At 42.7% G+C, this 24,806-nt stretch overlaps 1 protein-coding gene across 14 annotated transcripts in view; it reads left to right on the forward strand.

The window, feature by feature from the left end:
* The window catches only part of LOC106022415 (homeobox protein GBX-2-like), a 141,867-nt gene that overhangs the window by 98,228 nt on the left and 18,833 nt on the right, over window positions 1–24,806 (forward strand). For all 14 annotated transcript variants that reach the window (XR_005880678.1, XR_005880680.1, XR_005880674.1 and 11 more), the window contains 2 exons: window positions 15,945–16,044; window positions 23,590–23,702. The gene's annotated coding sequence lies outside the window, so the exon portion shown is untranslated. The remainder of the gene's footprint in view (window positions 1–15,944; window positions 16,045–23,589; window positions 23,703–24,806) is intronic.

Consider the following 24,806-nt stretch of genomic DNA (forward strand, 5'->3'; position numbering starts at 1 on the left):
TCTGCTCTTTTGTTTGGAGTTATTTTGTGTTCCATAAATCCAAAATTTTCACAACTCAAGCTTCAGCAGAAACTTGTCCTTCCCTCCAAAATAATATAAAGTTAAAAAACTTCATTTTGATCAGCACACATCACTAGCAGGTTCTTGTAAAGATAGAAATGTCAAATTGTTAAAATGAGTCAAACGTCTCAGAAACTCTTAGACTGGATCCTAACTTGTTTCCTGTTGCTGTGATAAACACATAACCAAAAGCAACTTCCAGGTCACACTACTTCGTTGAGGAAGTCAGAGCAGGAACTCAGGGCAGAAGTCTGGAAGCATGATCTGAAGCAAAGACCAGGGAGGAACACTGCTTCCTGGCTTGCTCTCCAAGAATAAGGACCCTCGGCATAAATGCTGACGTAAAAGCATTGACAATAGAAATTAACCAACAAAATGAGTGGCAAAGGAAAGTAGACTTAGATGCCAAATGAGTTCTCTAGGGGCCACAGCTGAGTGCAGAGGGCAGATATGCACTAAACTTGGAGCTCATTGTAGAACCAATGCAGAATCTTGAAAAATAAGATGACTGTGGAAAAGAGAAGAGATGCATTGGAAATCAAAGAGGGGACACTTGGGGGATGGTGGGTAGACCGGATATCTAATCTATTTGTGAAGTGCTGCCAAAAGTAACTTCCAAGCTCCATTTTTGAGACAGTATCATCCTATGTAGCCCAAGGTGGCCTTGAACTCCAGTCTGCCTCAGCCTCCCAAATGCTAAGATTGTATGTATGCAGCACCATGACTGGATACTGAACACTAAATATACTAGAGAATTTGTGACAGGGTGATAGTGTCATCACTTCAGCACAGATTTCTAAACATGTGCTTAAGACTTTCAAGAGAAAACACTGAATCACAGTAAAGTGACCCCGTCTTCTAAGGAAAGTTTCACAGGACCATCTGATTGAATGTGGTGGGTTTTCCCCTGTGATTTAAAAAAATGTTCTTAGATCTTCAGAAACACTGACTTATAGAGATGAAACCTAGTTCTTTCTTAAAAGCAGGATAGCATTTCCATTATTTCAAGAGCTAATGTGAGTTCCCAAACATGTTTTCTGATTCTTGCCTGAGTTGCTCTTGTCCCGGGAGCACAGGCTGCCATGTGGAGGGAGGCAAGTGACACAGCCAGCTCACTTGGCTAGTTAGAGAGCATCAGGCAAATGTTTTAAGAAAACTTAGTGTTATATGAAAACAGGCATATAACAGACAAATAGCCCTCCTTAACGACCTGAGTTGCCACACTGCAATCAAGAAGTCCTATGATGACTCAGAAAAGGGCAAATTACACCAAAATGAGACCCAGGCTGGGAATGTGGAGACTGGAGAAATCCCCTGTCAGTTCCTCTTGGCAACACATACATGGAATAAAGATGAGTATTTTAGAAGCATTGTCTCAGTACTGGAAAGGAAACTGGCACTGCTCTCTCTCGAAATCCTTCCCTTGCACATCTGGAGATGGGTAGCAGTTCACTGGTGAACTATTTACAGTGGCATATCCAAATGAAAAAGAAAGACTCTGACTTGTGGCATTTGCCAATTTCCATGGTATAAACACTCTCACCATGGCTGATTCATACTTATCAACAGAGCATCACCATTATTATATAGTGTTTCCACCTTATAAATAGGATAGATGTGAACAACCACAGAAACCCATGTAATAAAACACACCAAAGTAATACAAAGGTGGTAAATTTAAAACATTTTGACCTTTCCAAAACATAATTTGATGATAGCATGACAGTATTTAATGTAGAACAATGGCCATACATAACATTGACTCTCGAGAGCTTTTGGCACTTGTAACCAAGCATGCCTTCTTCAAGGCATTGCCTCCATTCCCTGATAGCTTCATCCCAAAACAAACACCTTTTACAAAAATAAGGATCCAGGTGGACTGATGTTATAAATGTAAAAACTAACAGGAGGACTGCTAAAGAACTAGAAGAAATGTAAGATTAGGCTGGGATAAATTTCTTAACCAGAAACCAGAGGAGGGGAAAATAAACTGAATTAATGATTTATAACCTTTTATGAGAAAAATTCTATAAGCAAAGTTAAAGAAAAAGCACAGAACTAAAGAAAATAAGATATTAGTAGCCATATTTGGAGCTGGGGAGCTGGGTCAATGGTAACAGTACTTGATGTACAAGCTTGGGGTCCTGAATTAGAATCCTCAGAAGCCGTCATCAGGGGTAAGCTGGGGATGGGGAGCTGGTGAAGCTTTCCTTGTCAATAGCAGGACAAAGAAGATCAGGGATTATGGCTATGGCCATGGGTGTGGGGATAGAGGATCAGGATGCTGGGGGGGGGGCAGTAGCTGAAAGGTAGAACAGAGACTTGCAATGAATTAGATAGGAAATGTGAAGAAGAAAGAAAACTTTGAAGGCTGAAGAGCTGGCCCAGGGAGCAAAAGCATTTGCCATGCAAGCAGGGGGACCTGAGTTCAAATCCCCAGGACTCACATAAAAGCCAGACAAACTGTGTTTCTTTAGCCCAAGCACTCCTATGGAGAGGTAGGAGGAGGAGGCAGGAGAATATCTGGAACCTTATAAGCAGTGTAGCCTGGTGTACAGTCATGGACAAGAGATCTAGACTCAAACAAGGCATGGCCTGACACCTGAAGCTGTCCCCCGATCTCCACATGTGTGCCCACATCACACCCACAAGTGTGTGTAGAGATACTCTCTCTGTGCCTCTCTTGTCTCTCTCTGTCTCTGTGTGTGTGTGTGTGTGTGTGTGTGTGTGTGTGTGTGTGTGTGTGTGTGTGTGTGTGTGTCTGCCTCTTAATTACACCTCTAATGCTCTAATGTCTGGCTTCTTGAACAGTGGGTTTTGCTTTCTCAGTCGGCAGTATTGTCTGGTGCCACCCTGCCCCAGGGCTCTGTTTCTGCTATGACACCACCATTGTCCCTGGGCTCAGCATCTACAAGATTGGCTAACATAGTTTCTGTTCCTGGATCATTTAGGACATCCCCATTCAGTTGAGACTCCACTCTGAAGTGGGCTTGCCAGTTTCAGGATCTTGAACTGGGGGCAAAGCTGCTGAGTTTTTGTTAGAAAAGATGAGGACATAGTTAGAGGGTGCAAAACATTGTCTGGTCTTCAAAGCTAGGAGGCCAGTGAGAAAAGGGGTTTCTGGGAGCAGGGTCAGAACTTTGCCAGAAGTCTTTGGGTTTGGCCGTGTATACATAGTCAGGACACACCAGACCTGGCACATTCATGGCATCATTGTTTGTAGACTCAATAAAGACTGCAGTGTGTTGTGATTAGGGATCATTCACACTAATAAAACCATTGGACGGGAAATGGTGTTGTTTAGTCTGGTAGAAATCTCACTTGGATATTACCGAAACAACCACAGAGGCATAGCCCGACCCCTGACTCTTCCACATGTGTGGAGAGTTTGGAATGTCTTACATTGTTGGCAAGAGAATGAAGTGAGTCACGTTTGCCAAACGACATGAAGGGATGGGAGAGCGCCTTTCTTGTGGCATGGTTATTGTGATGGCCTCTCCACAGAGTGGCCCACCAGCATTTCTTGGTTTCATTAGCCAGTAAAACTCCAGTTCCAGACATGGTCAGCTGTTCTCTGAGGCAGGCAGAGGACAGCCCCGCTGGGGGAGGCTGCTGTAGGCTCCAGGAAACACTCAGAAATAGATCTGGATCAGAAGTCCCTGGGTTCTTTCAGAGGGGCCCAGGGGCTTCTTCTAAGGTAACCAGGGGGTTCTGGCAACAGCTCCCTCTCCTTGCAGAATGGAAAGGTGTTCACCCAGGAAACTGAAGCCTCTGAGCACATCCTTTCCCACTGGCACAGGACAGGCGCTGAGAGTGATCTCTGCATGTGGGCACCTGGGATTCCCATGCTTCCAGCAAGATCTGAGTCCCACCCACCCTTGCATTCCCCTTCCTTTTCCTCCCCTTCCTCCTCTCGATTTGCCACCTCCTACCCTCCTTCCTCTTTTCCCCCTCCTCTTCCTCCTCCCCTCCCTCCTGATCCTTCTTCCTGCTCTTCTGCCCTGCTTCAGAAGAGAAGAGACTATGTCAGCAGCCTGCATCAGTCACATGCCACCAGGCAGCTGAGAGGGTCTTTCAACCTGTAGGGAGGGACAAAGACTTGTCTCCAATACTGGCGATAGTGTGATGGCGTGGATCAGAGTTCCCCAGCTCTGCTCAAATTGGGTCAACGAGATTGTGACAGGCTCAGGCCCTCAATCCCTGGGGGCAGGTAGCTTCTCTCCAGATGCCCTCCTCCCATCTCCACTTTCCAGCCAGACACTGTGTCATGCCTTAAGGTCAATCTCAACTCTGTCTTAAAGAGTACAAGAAACTGTTGTCCTGAAATTCTCACTGCTCTGGGATCTTTCCTGACCCTCTCTAAGCTTCCCATTTTTACCTACAGGGAGTGCTGCCTCTGCAAACACCATTGCCTTCCCCTCATCTGTTCCCAGCTCAAACTTCTCAAAATGGAGGAATAGGTATGTGAACACACAGCCAATCCTTTGGACCCAAGTCATCACAGGGCAGACCTCACTATAGTGTGCAGAAGAAAGACTCCAGAAGTGACAAGCTCAAGGAAGCTTTATAAGCCACAGTCACCACTGCACTTCATCCCCAATAAGCTTTATTCCCATCAGCAGTTAGTTTTCAAACATATCGATAAAGCTAAATACTATGTCAATTCTCCCTTTATTCTTCTTACTTTCTCCCACCCTAAAAATCTGTGTCAGTCATTTTCCTTGTAGGCATGTTCTCTAGGATGTATGTACCCTAGGCAAGGGCTGATCTGTGAAACGTCATTCCCAGAAGAGGTAGCTGCAGCTCTTGATTTCAGCATGCAGTGACCTGCCCTCCATATACACACAGGCTCTTCTTCTCTGACCTCTGCTCTCTTTTTTGCTGGTCAGATCACCCAGAAGTTTGAGCAAATGGCCCACCCTCCTATTGCCACACTTGGGGTATTCCATTGGCCAGTCCATCATGCTCAGGTCCTGGTCCCTGCCTGCTAAGGTGCATGCCAGTCCCACCTCAGTTCGAAGGGGTGTGACAACTGTCACAGGGAAATGTACTGTTCAGAGAAGTAAAAGCAAAACCAGAATAAATCTGCAACTTTAACTGGTATTCCTTCCACAGTTACATGAATCCTGCAGATCCAGGATCTTTGCTTTTGTCTTTGCAACATCTGAGAGGACACCTTCCCTTCTTCCTTTTCTTGACCATGTGATTATGGTCCCACTCCCCTCATGCACCACAGTGCCCCTTGCACATGACAGATCATGCCGGAGAAGAAAGCCTGTGCTGAATGCAGATTCTATCATAGAGTTTCTCCTAGCAACACGGCAACTATAACAAAGCCATAGCAACCTTTTGTCTCAGTTCATACAGCCATGCAGCCATTAATCTCACCAAGACATTCAAAGGATAGTTTGTAAGCAAAGGGTGATTTCTAATCCAAGCTATTGAAGCTACATTGCTTTTCTCCAATCTACATAGATCTAGTAAGGAAGACGACAGAAAGTTTTTATCTGAATTGTGGGACGTATCTGAAGGGCAGGGCTGGGTGGACAGTGGACAAAAGGCAGGCTGGGAAAGTTTGATGGTGGGTTCAGGTTGGTGGGGACCTAGTTACCCACCCACCCGCAAGTAACTCCCCAGAGCTCACCCAGCTCATCATCTTCATCTTCAGAATGAGGAGTCACTTCACAGTGATGTCTCGGGCTTGTTAAAATTGTAGACTTTCGATCTCTGCTGGGCACCGAGACTCTGGAGTCGGGCTCCAGACATAAGCTTTAGCTCAAGGCAAACTTGCTATTCCTCTAGTAGCCCTAAGCTCTGCCTTCTCAGAGAACAAGGTCTACACCTTAGGAGGGAATGTTTTCCCCACAGGAAAGTTCCTTTTATTTCTTTCTGGATTTATTTTTATTTTATAAAAGACCAAATGCCCTCCCTGTCTCTACAGAAGACTATGATAGATTATCCATCGATTTTTTTAAAAGAAAAGAAATATTTTTCTTCATTTATTCCAACATACTTTTAAAATGTTTTATATTTTGGGGTTAGGGAGATAACTCAATGGGAAAATGAGGACCTGAGTTCACATCCCCAACATCTACATGTAGACTGGGCAGTCTAAACCTGGATGTGGCTGTGTGTGCCTGTAACCTCAGTGCTGATGGACACAGACAGAAAGTTACAGGGCCTCTGACAGCTAATCTGGCCAGGCCAAAGTTTTGTGAGAGACCCTGTCTGAAGAACTAAGACAGAGAGCAACAGAGGAAGACACCAAAGTCAGCCTCAGGCATCCATATGTTCATATGTGGAAAAGCACAGTAACACATACATATGCACACACAAAATAAAAAGTAATATTTAATGTTCCATTGAGCTCTAAAATATCACATTAATCATTAGCATATTATGAACATTATGAAATATGACAATATTTTATGAATTTAGTTACTGAAAGTCTTGAGTTAGTATTTTGTGGCAGAATAAAACCAGATGCAATTTCTTGTGCTGATTTTGAGGTCATTGTACTTAGTATGCTCCCCAGATATGGAGATTGAAGCTCAAGTGATAAAAAGAATAACTACAAAATTACTATACTGGTCTTAAGTTCCATCCCACTAGTTGTGGCTGTCTTATAAGCTAGTAGATTTCCATTTTTGGATGTCAAGTTGTTATTACAAACTAACTGGAATATGTGACATTTATAAATATTTCTTTTTTTTTTTTTTTTGGTTTTACGAGACAGGGTTTCTCTGTATTGTTTTGGAGGCTGTTGGTCCAGCCTGGCCTTGAACTCACAGAGATCCGCCTGCCTCTGCCTCCTGAGTGCTGGGATTAAAGGCGTGCGCCACCACCGCCTGGCCCTGCGCCACCACTGCCTGGCAAATATTTCTTACATATTGAAGACATGATAAAACTCATTAAAATTTCATCCATGATTTTTATGTAAACAGGTAAGTTTTTGCACTGCCCTTAAAAAAATATAACACATCAAAATTTGAACTGCTGGGGGAAAAAAAAGTCATTAACAGTCTTAATCAGCTGTGACTCTTGTGAGCTCAACAACAACTAGAATAACAAGATATGCTGTGGGTACAATAGTAGCCAGAATGTTGTAGGGTTAATCAGCTGCTTTCTGTTTGGATTTAAGGCTTGTTTCAAAGAAATAAACACATATCTGGTACCATAAATTTGGCCAAGATCCCATAGTAGTTGAGCTCACGGGTCTTGGAAGCTTGGTCCCAGACCTAATACTGTAGGTCACAGGAACCTGCTACTGTTATTTTGCTAAATGGACATTTAGTACCAAACTAATATCTACATTATTATCTGTGTATCCAAAGATTAGTGCAGTTCTCAGACTTCACAGAAGACTGCCCTTGTATAATGAGTGGCAGTTAATGAAGAAATTTCTCAACTGGTCAAAGTGAAGAATGAGTGTCTATAGAGCACTCAGCCACAAATAGGGCATTGTATCACCCCCTTCCCACCTCAAGGCTTAGGTACTATTGTAGAAGAAGAGGTAGAAAGACTGTAAGAGTCAACAGTGGGTGAGGACAGCAGAAAAACACTGTTTTCTGGACTTCTGGGAGCTGTGACTGCCTGCACAGGACCTAGACAACAATAATCCAATTGGCATTCTAGCATAGAATGGAGGGGGGCGCTCAGGAGCTCTTCCCCCAGATGAAGACCCATTAGCAGGTGACAGCTTTTGGAGAAAAAGAATCTGTTTTTGTTAAGGGTGTAGTCACTGTTAGGTTGACCACTCCAGTGGATGGTCCTATACCCACGAGTATGTGGGAAGCACAAATTAGGCTCCATGGGTTGTTTGTTTAAAAGAGTACATGAGGTTTGGAGGGGTAGGAAGGTGAGCAGTGAATATGGGAGGAGTTAGAGGAAAGATTAGAGGTCAATATGGTCAAAATATATTATATATGTGTATGAAATTCTCAAAGAATTAATATAGTGTATGCTTATATTAAAAGGTATCAATCAATAATTCCCCACAAACACTATTTTCTTCCACCTAGGGTCTCAGGAGGTCCCATCTCTTAGCTGAAGGGCTATTGGCAGCTGATGGCTGTTGGTAGAGGGAGACAGTTTTGTTTTGTTTTTTAATGAATGTGCTTCTGGTAGTTTAGTCATGTTACAGTGGACAGCCATACACATATACAGCCAGTGCTAATTGGAGTTAGTTTTTTGTTTGTTTGTTTTTGTTTTTATTTTTTAAAAAGAAGAAAAAACATGGAATTGAAAGAGTTTGTTTTGGAGGGGTTTGGGATGAGTGGATGGTGACTATGATCAAAATACATTTTATACATGTTTGAGATTATCAGAGTAAAGGCTAGATTCACAACCAAAAATTACAAATGTATTTTTAAATGATTATTTTCAACCTCATGTTAGTATTATTTTCTCACTTTTGTTTCAAATTACAAAGCTAAACCATATTTGAATATGCCTGCTAGATATCAGGCACAGTAATGTACCAGGCTTTTTCTTTTAGGCCATGAACCAGCTCCCAAATCATGACATGGAGACTTATTATTAGTTTGGAAAGCTCAGCCTAGCTTAGGCTCATTTCTGACTTGCTCTTTTAACTTAAATGAACCTGTTTCTCTCTATCTACCTTTTGCTTCAGGGCTTTTTACCTCTCTGTACTTCCCACTTTGTGTCTGCTGGCTGGAGGCTGTCTGGATGGACCCGGGCATCTCCTTCATTCTCTCCTCTCTCATTCTTCTCCAGCTTAGAATTTCTCTTCCAATTTATTCTCTCTGCTCACCATCCCTGCCTATCCCTCTTGTGCCTAGCGATTGGCTGTTCAGCTTTTTATTAGACCAATCAGGTGCCTTAGGCAGGCAAGGTGAAACAGGAACACATCTTTTCACAATTAAACAAATGTAGCAGTAACAAATGTAACATTTCCTTACATTGCTAAACAAATGCAGTATAAACAAATATAGCAGTCCTTACATAAGTAAACAAATACAGCAGAAACAAATGCAACACACCTTTTATACAGTTCAAGTAATATTCCACAGCATAAACAAATGTAACACATCTTTATTTAAAAATTTGGCAACACAGTACAGATCAGCAAAGTTGGGGCATGCATATTCATGAGGGAATACTGAGGATTCCAGGCTTAGTACTGTTATGTGACCTTCCAGGAGCCACTGCAAAGCCCTGAGGACATCAAGGACTCCCTAGTCACTCTGCATCCCACTAAGATTCTACTCTTGCTTGTCTTTTATGTAAACATGTAACACATTAAAAACTAACCAGACATAAAATAGGTAAAAACACATGGAAGCAAGCTATGGCCCCAAGGTTTACTCTTATCATATTGATGTTCATGTGACTGAGCCTGTGGACCAGTGTATATGTGGTGGGTATGTGGTTCTATGTATTTTCTCTCACATTTTTTATTTTTAATTCTGTAGAGCTACTGTACTTGGAGAGACTGCATTTGTACAGAGAATCCTCTAGTCATATTGCATTGGGGTATACAGGTGCACCTGGTGAGTTGTGTGCATGGACACCAGAGCAGGATGTCACCTGTCCTGTCCTATCACTCTCTGCTTTTTTTCTTGAGACAGGCTCTCTCACTGTCAATGTTAGCATCAGGTTCAATTGGACCCAGTTCTTGGGAAGAAGGAACTTCAGTTGAGGAATAGCCTCCATCAGATTGACCCTGTGTGCTGTGGAATAATCCTTCTGTACACTGTGAAAATGTAAAATATGTTACTCTCACTGTTAATAAAAAAAGTTGATTGGCCAATAACTAGGCAGGGTTTTCGGTACAAAGAGAATGCTGGGAAGAAGAGTGGAGTCTGAGGAGTTTCAAGCCAGACTCAGAAGAAGCAACATGAGAAGTAATGAGGTAAATGAGCCTCAGGGCAGCACACAGACAAATAGAAATGGGTTAATTTAAGTTGTTAAGAGTTGTCTGGAGACAAGGTTAAGCAATCAGTTGATCATTTATAATTAATAATAAGTTTCTGAGTGATCATTTGGGATCAGTTGCCAGGACACAGAAAAGTCTGCCTACACCTATGGGCATATCTGTGGGAACAATTTCTTGATTACTGTCTCCTATCTCCACCTTCCATAGCACTGTGGGTATGGGTGCACACACGGCCACATCTGGCTTTTTATATTAGTTCTAGGATCTAAATGCAGGCCCTCATGCTTGTGAAGCTAGAGCTTTAGCCATTGGGCAATCTCCCCAGCTCCATTTCTTTTCAATGATAGGAAGTCATTAACTGTTGACTAAATGTTCTCAGGTATAGCTTGGCAGTCCATATGAGTTTCATGATTGTAACAGTATGGCCACTCAGAGTTGTGCTGGAAGCATCTCAACTTATGTTCATCCAACAACAACTCATTCCAAAATTACCATCCGTTGATGATTCTGCCATCTATCTCCCAGAGAATTTTCTAACTCAAGAGTAATTTCAGGTCTTTACTATTGCTTTATATAAACATTTTTCTTGGTTTTCACTGCAGTGTTTTCTCTACTCATGGAATTGCTATCAGAGAATATAGAGTGACTTCTAAATGTGTATAAATATTTCATACAATGTTTTAGAATCACAGGATGAGAATCACACTTTATGTTTTAAATAAAACCACAGGCTTACATTTATGCTTGGAATCCCTTCATTTAGATCAAGGAACATTTGGAAACAATAAAGGGTGTAAAAAGCTGTATTTCAAAGAGTTTTAAAAGAGTTTTTCATTTGAAAAAACCTAGGTTTATAGAAAGAATGCAAAGATGGAAAAGAAAATCTCCACACCCTTCACACGGTTTTCTAACTCCATTTCTCTTGCCTGGACAAACATCCTGACCAAAAAGCAGCACAAGAAAGTGTGCAGTCGGTTTACAATTTAGGTTACATTCTGTCACTGCAAGAAAGGCAAAGCAGGAACTCAAGCCGGAGTCACATTACATCTATAGTGAAGGACAGGGAGAAATAAATGCACCCATGCTACCCTCTTGCTTGCTTTCACCTAGTTTTCTCCTGTATTGTACAGTTGTAGATCCCTTGACTAAGGAATGGTGTTGCCCACAGTGGGCTGGGTCTGCCCACACAAACTAACCATCTCCCACAAACATGCTCATAGGCCAAACCAATTTGAATAATCTCTCATTAAACCTCTTCCTATGTGATTCTAGGTTGTGTCCATTGGAAGTTGAAACAAACCAACACACAGTATTCCATAGTGTTATTGTTGTATAAACATAATTTACCCCAACCAGGAAACCAGCATTAGTGTGATGCCACCACCTACTTCAGATTATACTTGTACCTCTTTGATTTATCCATTTTCTGTTTAAAAAAATTCCAACTTGGGACAGTTTGCTGCCAAACTATCAGTAGTAGGTTGCTAGTCAATAGCCAATATTACATAATGATTTTGTGAAAAGTCGTTTAGTTTAAAGTAATTTTGTCATTCTAGGTGATCAAGAATGGATGAAGCACAGATAGTATTAAAGCTGAGGTGTTATCTAGTTATGCTGACTAGATAGCTCAGTGGCTTATAGCACTTGGCCTCCAAGCCTGATGACTTGAGTTCAATTCCTAGTATCCACATGGAGAAGGAGAGAGCTGACTCTTGCAAGTTGACCTTGGACCTCCACATATGCACTGTGGCGCATACATGCCGACGCGTGAATAAACATAATAAAACCTGTGAAGTAAAAAGCAAGCTGAGGGTGTCTTTGTGTTGAGGAGTTGGGGTTTTTCATGAAGCTTCTCTCTTCTATTGTACTTGAACTAACCTGGCTTGTGAGCTGAGGAAGAAAACCAACCACAGTGTGTGTGTGAAATGCTAGGAAATCATTACTCCTTCCTTATTTTTCTTCTATTAAATATGCCTATATGTGTCTGTGGGTATCCACAGCCAATGTCTCACTCTGGCACAGCCACAGGTGTCTCTCCTACCTGACCCCCATGCACTTGTCTGTGTTGTAGATTCTGCATTGCAGTCTTATTCCTTTGGTAGCCCCAAGAATCCGCCCTAAGCTCTCAGTAATACTAGTTGGGTCTAAACAAGAAAGCTGAGTAGTTTCCATGTTTTGCCCTGTGCTGGCTAGTTCTCCATCCTCCTGCATTATTGTAAAATGTATTGAATTACCTATTAAGGAAGTTGACTGCTGTGAATGAAATTACCCAGGAAGCTTGCCAACTTTGAGGCATAGTCCCACTTCTGATCTTCCTGAGAGGCTAACTGAGGTTTGGGGACTGACTGAATATCAACTTCTCCCCATGCCTGACCCTACATACTCTCCTTCTTCTCCATGACCTTTATTTCAAGAGTTACCCTTAATATACAGAGTGTGCATACAGAGCTGGGGATAGAAATGAACAGTAGAGCATTTGTCTGGCATGTATGAAGCCCTGAGTTCTATCCCCAGCAGGGGTGGGGCAGAGGGAAAGGAGACAAAAACAGAGGAGGCCAAAGAAGGGGAGGAGGAGGTGAGGAGGAAGAGGGGGAGTGGAGAAGTAGAGAAAAGAGAAACTGCTTTCTAGAATCCACTCTCCTTGCAAGTGACCAAAATTCAAGCACTACGAATAGTGTGTAAGGAAGTGAGCATCTGCTGCCTATACATGCTTCCAAAAGATTTGTGTGAGTGTGCCTGTGTGCATTCAAATTTGTGCATAGTAAATTATATATGAATATTTTGCCCATTTTTCTCATTTTCATAAAATTTGTAACACGTGCCTTTTTATTTATACTTCTGCATTTTTACATATTGATGCCTGAAACTTTTAAATGAATGCCTAATATTAATGCACCATAGAAGCACTAGCTACATGCCTGGTGTGCTGTGCTCACATCTCTATTTATGCTTGCAGAGTGGCTGTCATATTTTAGGCACTGTCGTTGGTGCTAGGGACATTTTTAGCAGCTGTTATCCCATGCTGCACTTCAAGAGCTGGCTGACTTATTATTTCTAAGTTACAGATGTAAATGGAAATACTGACATTTATTTAAGGTAACCAAGATCACAGAAGCAGTACGGATGGGGCCAGGGTCCCCTCGACCACTCGACCGTCACCCTGTGTATACCTTATTACATTGTTCACCTCTTGTCTTGATGGACAGTCATTATACATGCAATGGAGGCTGCTATAAGCAAATCAGTGTTGTGCACCTTTCCTGTTTATCCCTGGGTGCTTTGCAGCCAGCTTTAAAAGACATTGAGAAAGGAGAATGAAGTCAGTATTGAGCGAGATACCTTTTAGTGCTGGGTCCTAATGGAAACATTTGCAAAGGCTCCTTTCTTCGAAATTGGGGCTTTAAGAAATCAAAGGATGCTGCATTCCATTCTTAATACGAAAATCTTAGGTCAGGCTTCTAAAATGCATCCCAGAGGGCCCTGTGTGCTAGATGCGTGCTTGTAGATAGGGTAATACCTGGATTATCAATCCACCAAGTCTCTGGTGGGAACTGGAATGTTTTTATTGAAATTTCCCTGTTTGTGTTTCGGGAAGAAACGACAGCGGATCTACACCCTGAGTCTGGTTTTAATCAGAGCAAATCTTTATGAGACAACATAAGGCTGAAGAGTTTTTTCAGCTGATGGTTCCAAAGGAAAATACTGTTCAAAAGTGACACGAACCAGTGAACCTGAGAAGATGGATGAGAAAAAGACACGTACTGCACATAGGAGAAGTAGGAAACTCCAGGGGTGTTTCACAGGGAGGTGGGTGAACCTTTGAGCTGTCCTCAGGCTGGTGTAACTGGCGCTTTTGCTGAGTGACTGAAATTCAATTTGGGGAACATCAGACGTTTCCCTCTTAGCGAAGTGGGGGCGTAATATGTACACACTGATGGAGTTACAGATGCCCATCTGCCCCATGGTGCAACCGCCCTTCAAATAAGCATTTCATTCTCTTAGAGACTCTTCATTTTCTGGCCAAAGACCCATCATAAATTCGATGGTTCAACTTCTATGTAATTCACAATTCTCTACAGATATTCTTGAAGTTTTCTTATTTTCATTTAATAGGATATTCTACTAATGGGGACTTGGCATGACTTCAGGGCCCCTTGTTGAGTTTTTAATCCATTTTGTATACTGCAGGCGATAGTGAGAGCCATAAAAATCTCAGTCTTCGCCTAAAATGCAGAGCTGTCAGTGGATTTCTGGGCAGGGTTGATCCCTGCTAATGCCCAGTGGAATACATTTCTCATCAACTATGACAATGGTCCAAGTATGTGTTAGACCAGGTGTGCTAGCTTCACTGTTTCCTTGAGTGTTCACAGTTTTAAAACTCATCGAGTCTTCTTTTATGTCTTTGCTTGACTCTTAGCTTTCTTTTTAGCAGCTGTAATGATCCAACTATGGAGAATAATAACTGGCAAGAGACAGCCAATAAAAGTACAAAGAAAGAAAAAAGTTTGAAAGAAACGTGATTCAGTTCCCCTTCGCCAAAACGTACAGTCTTGTGTGTGTTCTAGAGTGACTCTTTTGTGCTTATTTATGTCAGTTTCATAGAGGGAGACACATTATGAAGGTTAAATGAGTAAATCAAGCATTCTTTAAAATTCATCCTTTAGTTATACTCATCTATTTTCTGGTTCTCGTTGTTTCTTCTCTTTCCAAAGCAAAAATTTCCATTTTTATGTGACTAAAACAGTCCCATATCAGAATACCTGAGGATTTAGAACTTCAATAGCTTCAGCTTACACATTTTATTTTCCTAAATCTACTGTGAAAAGGAGCACCAGATAAATTAAAATGTCAAACATTTTTCCATTATTATATTGTACTCTCTCCATTCGCTATAAATTATCCATATTTACTTGAGCTAAGGCAATCACAATTTTCCTATTGCTCAAATCTCTGCCTACAGGAGGTGGTAAGAGAGTGAGCTCATTGCAGTTACTCCTCCTATAACTAATGAATGCATCTACTCTAGCAAGTGGCTTGATGGAGTGAAGGTCCACTCAGACTTCCTGGGAGCCTCGCCTCACAAGCTCTGTGTAGACAGACTTAATAGTGAAAATGTAAACCAGAAATAGTAGGTTTCCATGTTAATGGTGTGCATCAGGCTGTGATAAGGAAGAAAATTCAAATGTTGTTAAAGAATGCAAGGAAGCTCTTCGGTGGAAAAGGCTTTCTTTCTTCTTTTAAGAAAAAGTTTTTAAAAATATGCATTAATTCATTTGTGTGCACATGTGTGAGTGTGGGCAGATGTGAATGACTTGTCTGTGGAGGTCAGACAGCAGCAAAAGTCTGTTTTCTCCTTCTACCATATTGATCCCAGGGATTGAACTCAGGTTGTCAGGCTTTGTGACAAGCACCTTTGCTTATGGAGCCATCACATCCATCCCATAACTCAAAATCTTCTTGCTTTAGTTTCCTGCAAGCAGGATTACAGGTTGCTGTACCATCCTTGGATAATCTGGGTTCTGGGGAGCATAGCACAGGAATTCAAGGCTATTGCACCCCACTCTTCCAGGCAGACTTTTCACTATATAAATTAGCAGTTTGATCTTTATTTCATTATTAATACAACATCACTTTGACAGTGGTTTGGGCCCTCTCTGAAATTATTTCTTGATTTTACCTCCCCAGAGCCTCAGCGATGGGAGCAAGCGGAGTTTAAAGAACCTTCTGGCAGCCCTGCTCACAAAGTCAGTGCTTCAACCTTCATGTTTGCAGGGACATGATGCTCGTGACCTGCCCCGTGTGGCTTCTACTTCTGAACCTGCATAGTTGTGTTTAATACAGAAACAAACATACTTTTAAATGAGACTTTTTTATTTTCAAAGATCAATGCATACATTGTAACTGATGGGTTGAAAACTTTCAGTGGTAAAAGTGACAATGTGTACATGTAATTTGCATTTTATTTTCAAATTGTACTTATTTTCAGATGGTGTGGAGGAGACAGAGAAGGGAAAGGAACTGATCGTCCTAATCATCCAGCTTTAAGTTCAGAAACTACTGCTCAGTTTGTCTCATCTCTGGTCTCTGTGAGTACATTCAGTTACGGTTTAGGAGATAAGGAGACTCGGAGGCCTCGTTCATGATTGAGCAATCCGAGCAGTATGATGTGTGTCTGCAAACCCTTGAGAAGCTAGGGCAGGGAAATCACAAGTTTGAAGCCAGCCTGGGTTATATAATAAGACCAGATTACACTGCAAGTTCTTGGCCAGTCTGGGCTACATGAGGTCATGTAAAAACAAAACAAAAAGAGAACTCTTTGCTCACAGGTCTCTTCCTGCATCTAAGCACAGTTGAGGGCTCAATAAAAAAATTGAGATGGGGTCGCATTACCTTGGACGTCAGGTATGTCCATAGGGTTTATATGTGTTTGTAAGAATTCCTTATGAGATAATGGAGATACTAACTCTTGATGACTTACTAAATATCTAAAACCACAAGTTCACATCTAAGTCTCTCTAGAAAGGACAAGGCAGACCACAGGAATTGGCTCACTGGAGTGTATAGACCATCAAGTTCAAAGTTCACAGAGCTAGCAGGTAGGAAAGAAACTCAGGCAGGATCTGCCCTGTAGAAGTCGCTCTTCTCTGGGATATTTTCACTTTTCTAAAGTCCTCAGCAGATTTGATGAGCTCCATCAGCTTCATCAAAGGTCATTTCCCTAAGTCAGTCAAGTATAGACACTCATTTATGATAATGAAATATATTCACAGCAACCTCTAGACTAGCATCTGACCAACATTGCATAATTGGTGTGTGGGCAGACTGAAACACACAATTAAATAAAAACCACAGGACTAGCATGCCCCTTAGTTACAGATGGGGAAACTGAGACTCAGAGACATTTGCAACTCACTGAAGGTAAAACATTAGCCAGTGTTCCCTCAGCACATAGGCTCTGCAGCATAATCTGTGGTGACTTGCTGGAAAAACTTGCCAACTTAGAGAAAGCCCCACAGGAACAAGGCCTGGGCCTGATAATTTTTGCTTGCTGGCAAAGGCTTTAAAATTAGACGTGCGGAGCTGTAAATAAAAGGACCAGATTTCCCTTCTGTGTGAAAGCAGTGAAGGAGAGAACTGTGTCTGTCAGCTTCCATCCTGATAACAAATGCCCAAGACAACTAGCTTACAAGCAGACTCTCCCTGCTTGTGGTTTTAGCAGTTTCCGTCACTGCTCCTGATACTTTGGACTTGGGATGGTACAGCATGGTAGAAGTGAGTGTGTGCTGAGCAAAACCATTTACTTCATGGCCAAAAAGTGAAAAAGAGAATAAGCAGGGGCTGAGGGCCCACAGTTCCCCTCCAGGTCAATTCTCCAGAGGCTTGATAATCCTCCATTCATTCACCACTTAAAATTTCTGCCATGCCCAATAGCACTAAGATGGGGACCAAACCTTCAATGCCTAGGCCTTTGGTAAACTATAGCAATAATAAATACAAAAGAAGAGTTGTAAAGGCATCTAACAGTAAAGGAGTTGGTTCCAGAGCGATTCCCTGTGACTACCTGACTCCACCAGACAGGGCAGCCTAGGTGGATCTTTGTTTCTCAGAGATAAGAAGACAAGGATTAGAGGGGGCAGGCCATTCCAGTCTGGTCCAGAGAAGGGAGCTATGTAGAGAGAATATTCCAGAAACTTACAGAGCTCTGCCTGAGACAGCAGCTAACTCCTGGAGCCAGAATGAGAGTCATCCAATAGGAGTGAGGAGAGTTCATTCCAGAGAATCTAGGGCAGAGTAGAAAGTTCTGGAATATGCGAAACCCTGTATAGAACATGTGGAAATATTCTACCTCAGCAATGTGACAAAATTAGCAGCCGCCTGTGGTCTCCTCAGTATCCTTTTATCAAACTTGAAACTGTTTTCAAATAATTTAGTTGTAACCCAGACTAGAATATGAAAATACTTCCAGTGACACAAATACATGTAGCACCCAAGAAGGCCTAGTGTGTATGGCCATGACCAGGCACTGAGGTTTGGAGACAGCTTCTCCCTGAAAGGTTTGGGTATCGAAAACACTAGAGAGAAAAAGAACTGATCGTTGTAGTCACTGGGCGTTGTGCTTAGATCACTACTTCATGTGTGACTTGTTCACTACCAGCTTGCTACGTAGGAGACAAGTGACCAAGAGGTCTCTCAGATACTTGACTAGGGCACCACAAAGCAACAAAAACACTGGACACACAGAGAACTGGGAGAAAATGACCCGTAGTCAGAAGGGAAATAACTAACCAAACCAGAGCATGAATGACATAGATGACTCAACTAGTAGGCAGAGGCATTCAAATAGTTTTTATGCCTGTATTCCACGAGTTTCAGAAATTGGGTGAGAGTGGAGACATGAGGAACTCTAAGAGAATGACAATATCCAAGGCAGACAGCACACCAGGTGCTCTTAAAACAGATTAGTCACAATAAAGGAAAAGATTAGTCAATATTAAAGCCTAGCAATAGAAACTAAATGAATTAAACACAGACAAACAATGAAAAAGTTAAAGAACATCTGTGGACTGGGGACATCTCCAGGTAGCTTGATACAGAGTGAATGGAGTCTCTAGACCCGGAAAACCAAACCTCAGAGGAAATCCTCTCAGTCCAAATGATTACAGTGGGAAACCCAGAGCGAGCATCCCACTGATACGGTGAGGGGTGAGTATATGAGGGGGGAATGTGGTGAAGCGAGGGTTAGGAGTTAGATGAGGGCATTCTCTCAAGGGACTATTTCAGTGTTATACTGGAGGTTCTAAGTAGGCACACAGACAAAGGAAGACGGGGAGGGAGTGTGAGAGAGCAGAGGAGGAAAATCATTCATACTGGAAAAGAAGTAAAGTTATCCTATGTCAAAACTGTAAAGAATCTACAGAGGAGCTACCAGCACTAATAATAACTGGAGAACATTTGCAGAATCCAAAATGAAAATATAAAGCTAGCTATGTGCATAAATGACCAGTGGACAACTGGGCTGTTGAAATGTTTTAAAATTCCATTTAGAGTGCCTATGAGTGTAAAAACCTTGGAGATAAATCTGGCAAAACATGAACAAGATCTGTGTACTCCAACCCAGAAAGCACAGTTGAGAGGAATGGGAGACAAACAAATGGAGGGAAAGAACAGCTGAAGGCATCAGATAACTCGGGGCAGCTGTGCCAAGTTTCCTGGCGCGCTCTTAGTCAAATATCCATGCTGTAGGCGGCTAGAGAGGATTGTCAGTCAAGAACATGCTCATTGCACAAGTCACAAGTGCAAAGGCCAGAGTTCAAAGCCCAGTATCCACCTAAAAGCCAGGTGCTACAGTGTACATGCCTGCAGTCCTACAGCTGGGGAGGGGAAGACAGCAGCACTCCAGGAGCTCACGGTCAGCAGGCAATCAGTACGCTCCAGATTCAGTGAGAGACTGTCCCCAAAAGCAGAGAGCAACTGAGGAAGACACTGGCCTCCACATGCAAACCTGTGGGTGAACACACTTATATGCATGTATGCACACAGGTATACACCAAAAAATCCCAACCATGTCATAGAAAATGTTTGATTGAAATTAGCATGCTGATTCTAAAATTTACAGGGAAATGTAAAGAATGCAACAAACAAAAATCCTGAAAGATAGGAACAGATTCTGCATTTTCTTACTTCAATATTATTAAAAGTAATGTAATTAAGATACTTTGGTGCTGGATGGTGGTGGTGCATGCCCTTAATCCCAGCACTCGGGAGGCAGAGGCAGGCAGATCTCTGTGAGTTGGAGACCCGCCTGATCTACAAGAGCTAGTTCCAGGACAGCCTCCAAAGCCACAGAGAAACCCTGTCTCGAAAGAAAACAAACAAAAACCAAAAACCAAAACAAACAAACAAACAAAAAAAACCAAAGATACTTTGGCATGGTACTGCAATAGATGAAAGGTTGACGGAACAGAAGAGAGAATTAAGAACAGACTAGCAAGGTCTATCCATGTCAATATGGACAGCAAATTTAATACAGAGGTCTGAAGTACACCCGTATCTACATGCTCTGTCGATTTTAGAATAAATGTAAAGCTACTTCAGGAAGGAGAGGATGATGTTTTAACTAATGGAGATGGAATAATTAGATAGACTACATTTTTATTTTAAGTGGCTGCCAAAGGTCCCTAAGCTACAGGCTTGAATGCCAGATCACAGCACTCCTGGCAGGTGCTGGACCCATCAGTAGGCAGAGCCCACTGGAAGGAACATTGGGGAGTGTCCTTGAGAGGAATATTGGGACACAGTCCCCCAGACCCCCACCTCTGGGTGCTTTCCAGACACCATTAGGTGTCTCTGCTTCATTGTGGTCTCTCCCCCATGATGTGTGGCCTAACCACAGACCCAGAAGTAGTACAACTGACCATGGGTTGAGACCTCTGAAACCATGAGCCAACAGAAACCATTCTTCCTTTGAGGTTATTTATCTCATGTATTCTCACAGCAATAGAAAAGTGATTAATACAATACCAATATATATAAAAGAATTAACTCTGCCTCAGCCCGTATACCATGTGCTTGATAGTTTTAAATAAACTTGATACAAGCTAAAGTCATCTGAGAGGAGGGAGAAACAATTGGAAAAAAAGCCTCCACAGCCAACCAAAGTGTTTGGGACAGTCCCTGCTCCCACTGTGAGGAGTCCCACAAGTATACCAAGCCACATAACTGTAGTATGTGTAGAGGGCCTAGGTCAGTCCTATGCAGACTCTTAGTTGTCGATTCAGTCTCTGTGAGCTCCCATGAGCCCAGGTTAGTTGTTTCTGTGGGTTTTCTTGTGATGTCCTTGACCCCTCAGGCTCCTATAATTCTTCCTCCCTCTCTCACTTGAGCTTTGGGAGCCTATTCCTCATACTGGATTGCCTTAATACAAGGGGAGATGCTTAGTCCTACCACAGCTTGATATGCAATGCTTTGTTGATGCCCATGGGAGGCCTGCCCCTTTCTGAACAGAAACAGAGCAGTGGATTGGGCAGCGATGAGGGGAAATGGGGGAGGAGAAACTGTGGGCATAAAATAAAAAAATAAATGAATAAGCAAGTAAATAAGTAAATTCATTAAAATAAAAAAGAAGACTATGTGCAAACCTGTAGGGCATTTTCCTAGTTAGTAGTAGATGGAGGGAAGGCCCAGCCCGTTGTGGGTGGTGTCACCCCTGGGTTGCTGGTCCTGGGTTCTATAGAAAGCAGGCTTAGAAAAGCATGTGAAGTGAGCCAGTTAAGCAGCACCCCCCACACACACACACACACACACGGCCTCTGCATCAGCTCCTGCCTCCAGGTTCTGGCCCTGTTTGAGTTTCTGTCCTGACAGAAACCCTTAGGCACATCATATATAAAAAAGCGAGCAAAATACATTAGAGATCCAAGCGTAAACATTAAAGTTGGACTGGGAAGATGGCTCCTAGAGTAAAGGTCTTTCTGCGCAAGAACGAAGACAGGAGTTTAGATCCCTAGGACCCATGTAAATGCCACAGGGACATAGGAACATGGCTCTGATCCTAGTGCTAAGTTGGCAGACAGTGATCCCCAAAGCAAGACAGCTATCAGGACTAACTGAATCTTTGAGCTCTGGGTTCAAATGAAAGACTTTAAGCCCATAAAGTGGAGAGCAATTAAGGAAGACATTTGTAGACAACTTCTGACATTCACATGTATGTGTGCCTCTGTATACATATACCTACACACTAGCAAACACACACACACATGCACACCACACATAAATACACACAATAAAAGAACTATACAATTTTTAGATGAACTTAAAGAAGAAAATTTTGTGAACTTGGCTTAGGCAATGAATTCTTACACACAATACCATAAAAATCAAACCCCTCATAAAACAAAAGTAAACTATGAAGCCACATAAGCAAAAGAATGAATTGCATTTCTCTTACAAGTTCTGCACGGGAAAGAATGAAACTGAGTATAGATTATTTCCCACCTTAAAAAAAAATGGCCACCCTGACCCGAGGCTGCTGCCAGCCTTGGTGCGATTGCTTCAGATCTCAAGTTCAAGTTAGCAATTCAGGTGATTCATCCCAGAGTGGCTGTCCATGAGGGAACATTTGCTGATGGTGCAGAGGCGCCAGGGTGGACAAAGAGGAGGACTGTGAGGAGCTTGACACAGAGCAGAAAGAGCTGGCTGCCTGAATAAACACCCGGGGTGATGGCGTTTTACAAGCAAGGTAAGGAGGGAGAAAGCTCACTTAAGCTATTGGCCATGTAAGGAGTACACAGTGATGGATTTGGGTTGATGTCGGTCTCAAAGGAAAAAGACTTGCTGCAGAAATGAAACCAATGAAAACATTTCAGTAAAGTCACCCAATTTGCAATGAGCTCCTGGAGGAAAGCTGGACGAGTCTGGGTATGGACTCAGAAGATAGAGGGGGCAGATGGAGGGAAACATCCTGCACTTGCCTTGTGTCCCACCATGCTTCTCCCACAGACTCAGAGGTGGTATTTTTCCTAGTTTTCATGCTTGGCTCTGCGTCCAAAATGGGTACATTTTTGGCTTCCAGAAAATGGGTTGAGTTCCATCTAAACCAGGAGTTCTCAAAGTCTGGCTCCCAAGGATGACCATTGTGGAACCACTTGGCAACCATTGTGGTTTTATTTCTGTTGCTGTGATAAAATACTCTGGCATGAAGCAACTTGAAGGTGAAAAGTTTTACTTGAGCTCACAGTTCTGGGTCACTGTCCCTCATACCAGGGAAGCCACAGCAGCAGATAACCACATCACACCCACAGTCAAGAGCAGAGAGAAACAAATGTGAGCATACTTGGTTGGTATTCAGTGAGCCCTCTCTACTCTCATCCAGTGCAGGGCCCAGTCTATGGAATGGTACTATTCACATTCATGGTGGGTATTTCTCAGTGAATCCAATTTAAAAAATCCACATAGGTTTGTCTACATCGATCTAGATAATTCCTCTTTGACACTCTTCCGGGGTCAAGGTGTCAGTTAAGAACAACTGTCATGACACTCCCCCCCAGGCCCTCCCCAGAACGAAATGACAGACTCTATAGATAACCCATGGAGGGGGCCTTACCCTCCCTGAGGAATGGAGTGGGGATTGGGTGGGGGGCTGGGGGGGCTGGGGGGAGGGAGTGGGTGTGGAGGGGAGGGAGAGGGAGCTGGGACTGACATGGGAAGCAAGCTTGTTTCTAATTTAAATATATAACAAAAAAGTGTTTAAAAAAAGAATGTTCTTGCAATAAAAAAAAGATTTTATGCAAAAAAAAAAACCAACCATCACAGCAACACCCTAGAGGTATCCATTGTCTATCCTCTGTCCAAACAGAGTACAGCACTCTATCCCAGCAAGCTTTTGCCTGTACCTGTTTGTACATTTGATGTCTGGAGCTTCAATGACAGTAATGCAACTGTAAGAGAGCAGACCTGATATTGCTGAGCAAAATGATCATAGTTTTGTACCATGGGATTAACCAACCATGGTGTCATTTTGTCTCTAGCATGACTGTTTGAGTAAGTCCCCACCTTGAGTAAGATACGTTGTTCCTTGTACTTGAAAGCATCCTCCTTTCCAGACCATCCCTTTCTTCTCCATTGTGCTACAGATAAAGGAAATCTGAATGGATAAATGTCCAGGCATTGAAAAAGAAAATGGAAAAGAGGTGTCTTACCCTGCTCAACTGAACTCCCAAGAGTTGTACCCCCAATCCTAAAGCAAGTAAGTGTATTTTGAGCTTCCCTGATTTATATACTCTCACTACTATGAATACTTTTCTCACAGTTACTAGCAAGTCATTTCTTAAGAATAGATTTAAGTACAACATGAACCCTTCTGTGGGTCAATACACAATCTGTCCAAGACAAGACTCTCAGTGACTAGAGGATATGGGGTGGGAAGCAGTTCCTCCAGTAAAGAATTTCCACCTCCAACATGAAGACCCGGGGTCCATCTCAAACACCCATGTAAAAATTGGACCATGGTGGTGATGCAGTTGTAATCCTAGTGCCAGAGACAGAAAGACAAGCAGATCACCAGGTCTCCCTGGCCAGACAGCTTAGTCCAGTTTATCAGTCCCATGACAATAGGAACTCTGATCCTTCCCCATCCCAAGAAGGAGGAGGAGAAGCTACCAAGGTGGACAACACTTGAGAAAGAAGATAGCCAAGGTTGTCCCTTAACTTCCATGTGCACAAGCACGTATGTGTATGCACACTCACCCCACATGTGTATGCGCGTGTGCACACACACACACACACACACACACACACACACATACCATTTAAGGAATAATGTTAAAAGGCGCAGCTACTCTTGATCCTAGCCTTGACAAGCTAAAGTTGCAAGCAAACTTGACTTTCCCTTGAAACTCTATGGACTGACCATGCAGCTCTTAACATCTTCCTTGAACTGTGCATTAAGTGTCCACACAGAACAGGCATGCCTCCTCCCCAGATCACTTTCCTGAGACGTAAAACACTAGGGCAAAGGTATGGATGGGTGAGAACACAGAGAGGAAGCTAAAAGTGTTCTCTGTTGAGCATCTCACAGCCTAGCAAATTGCACTGCATGGTCCTGGAGCAGCCACAATGGAAGGCAGAGAGCTGGACAATGAGCCAGCATCTGGGCTTAACTTAAGACACCTTGGAGTGCTGGCCTGCAAGAAAGCAGATGGGTTTGTCATCATGTCCCAACATGATGCGGGAGCTTTGTAGGACTGACAGCAGAACTCTTCCAAAACCAACCCTCCTCCACTGACAAGTTCCTACCTAATATACAAGGCGCTTGTGTCCCTTGAATCTCATCCTCAAAGAGGAAAGGGGG

The sequence above is a fragment of the Mesocricetus auratus genome, unplaced genomic scaffold, assembly GCF_017639785.1.
Source record: "Mesocricetus auratus isolate SY011 unplaced genomic scaffold, BCM_Maur_2.0 Super-Scaffold_100013, whole genome shotgun sequence".
Classification (NCBI taxonomy): domain Eukaryota; kingdom Metazoa; phylum Chordata; class Mammalia; order Rodentia; family Cricetidae; genus Mesocricetus; species Mesocricetus auratus.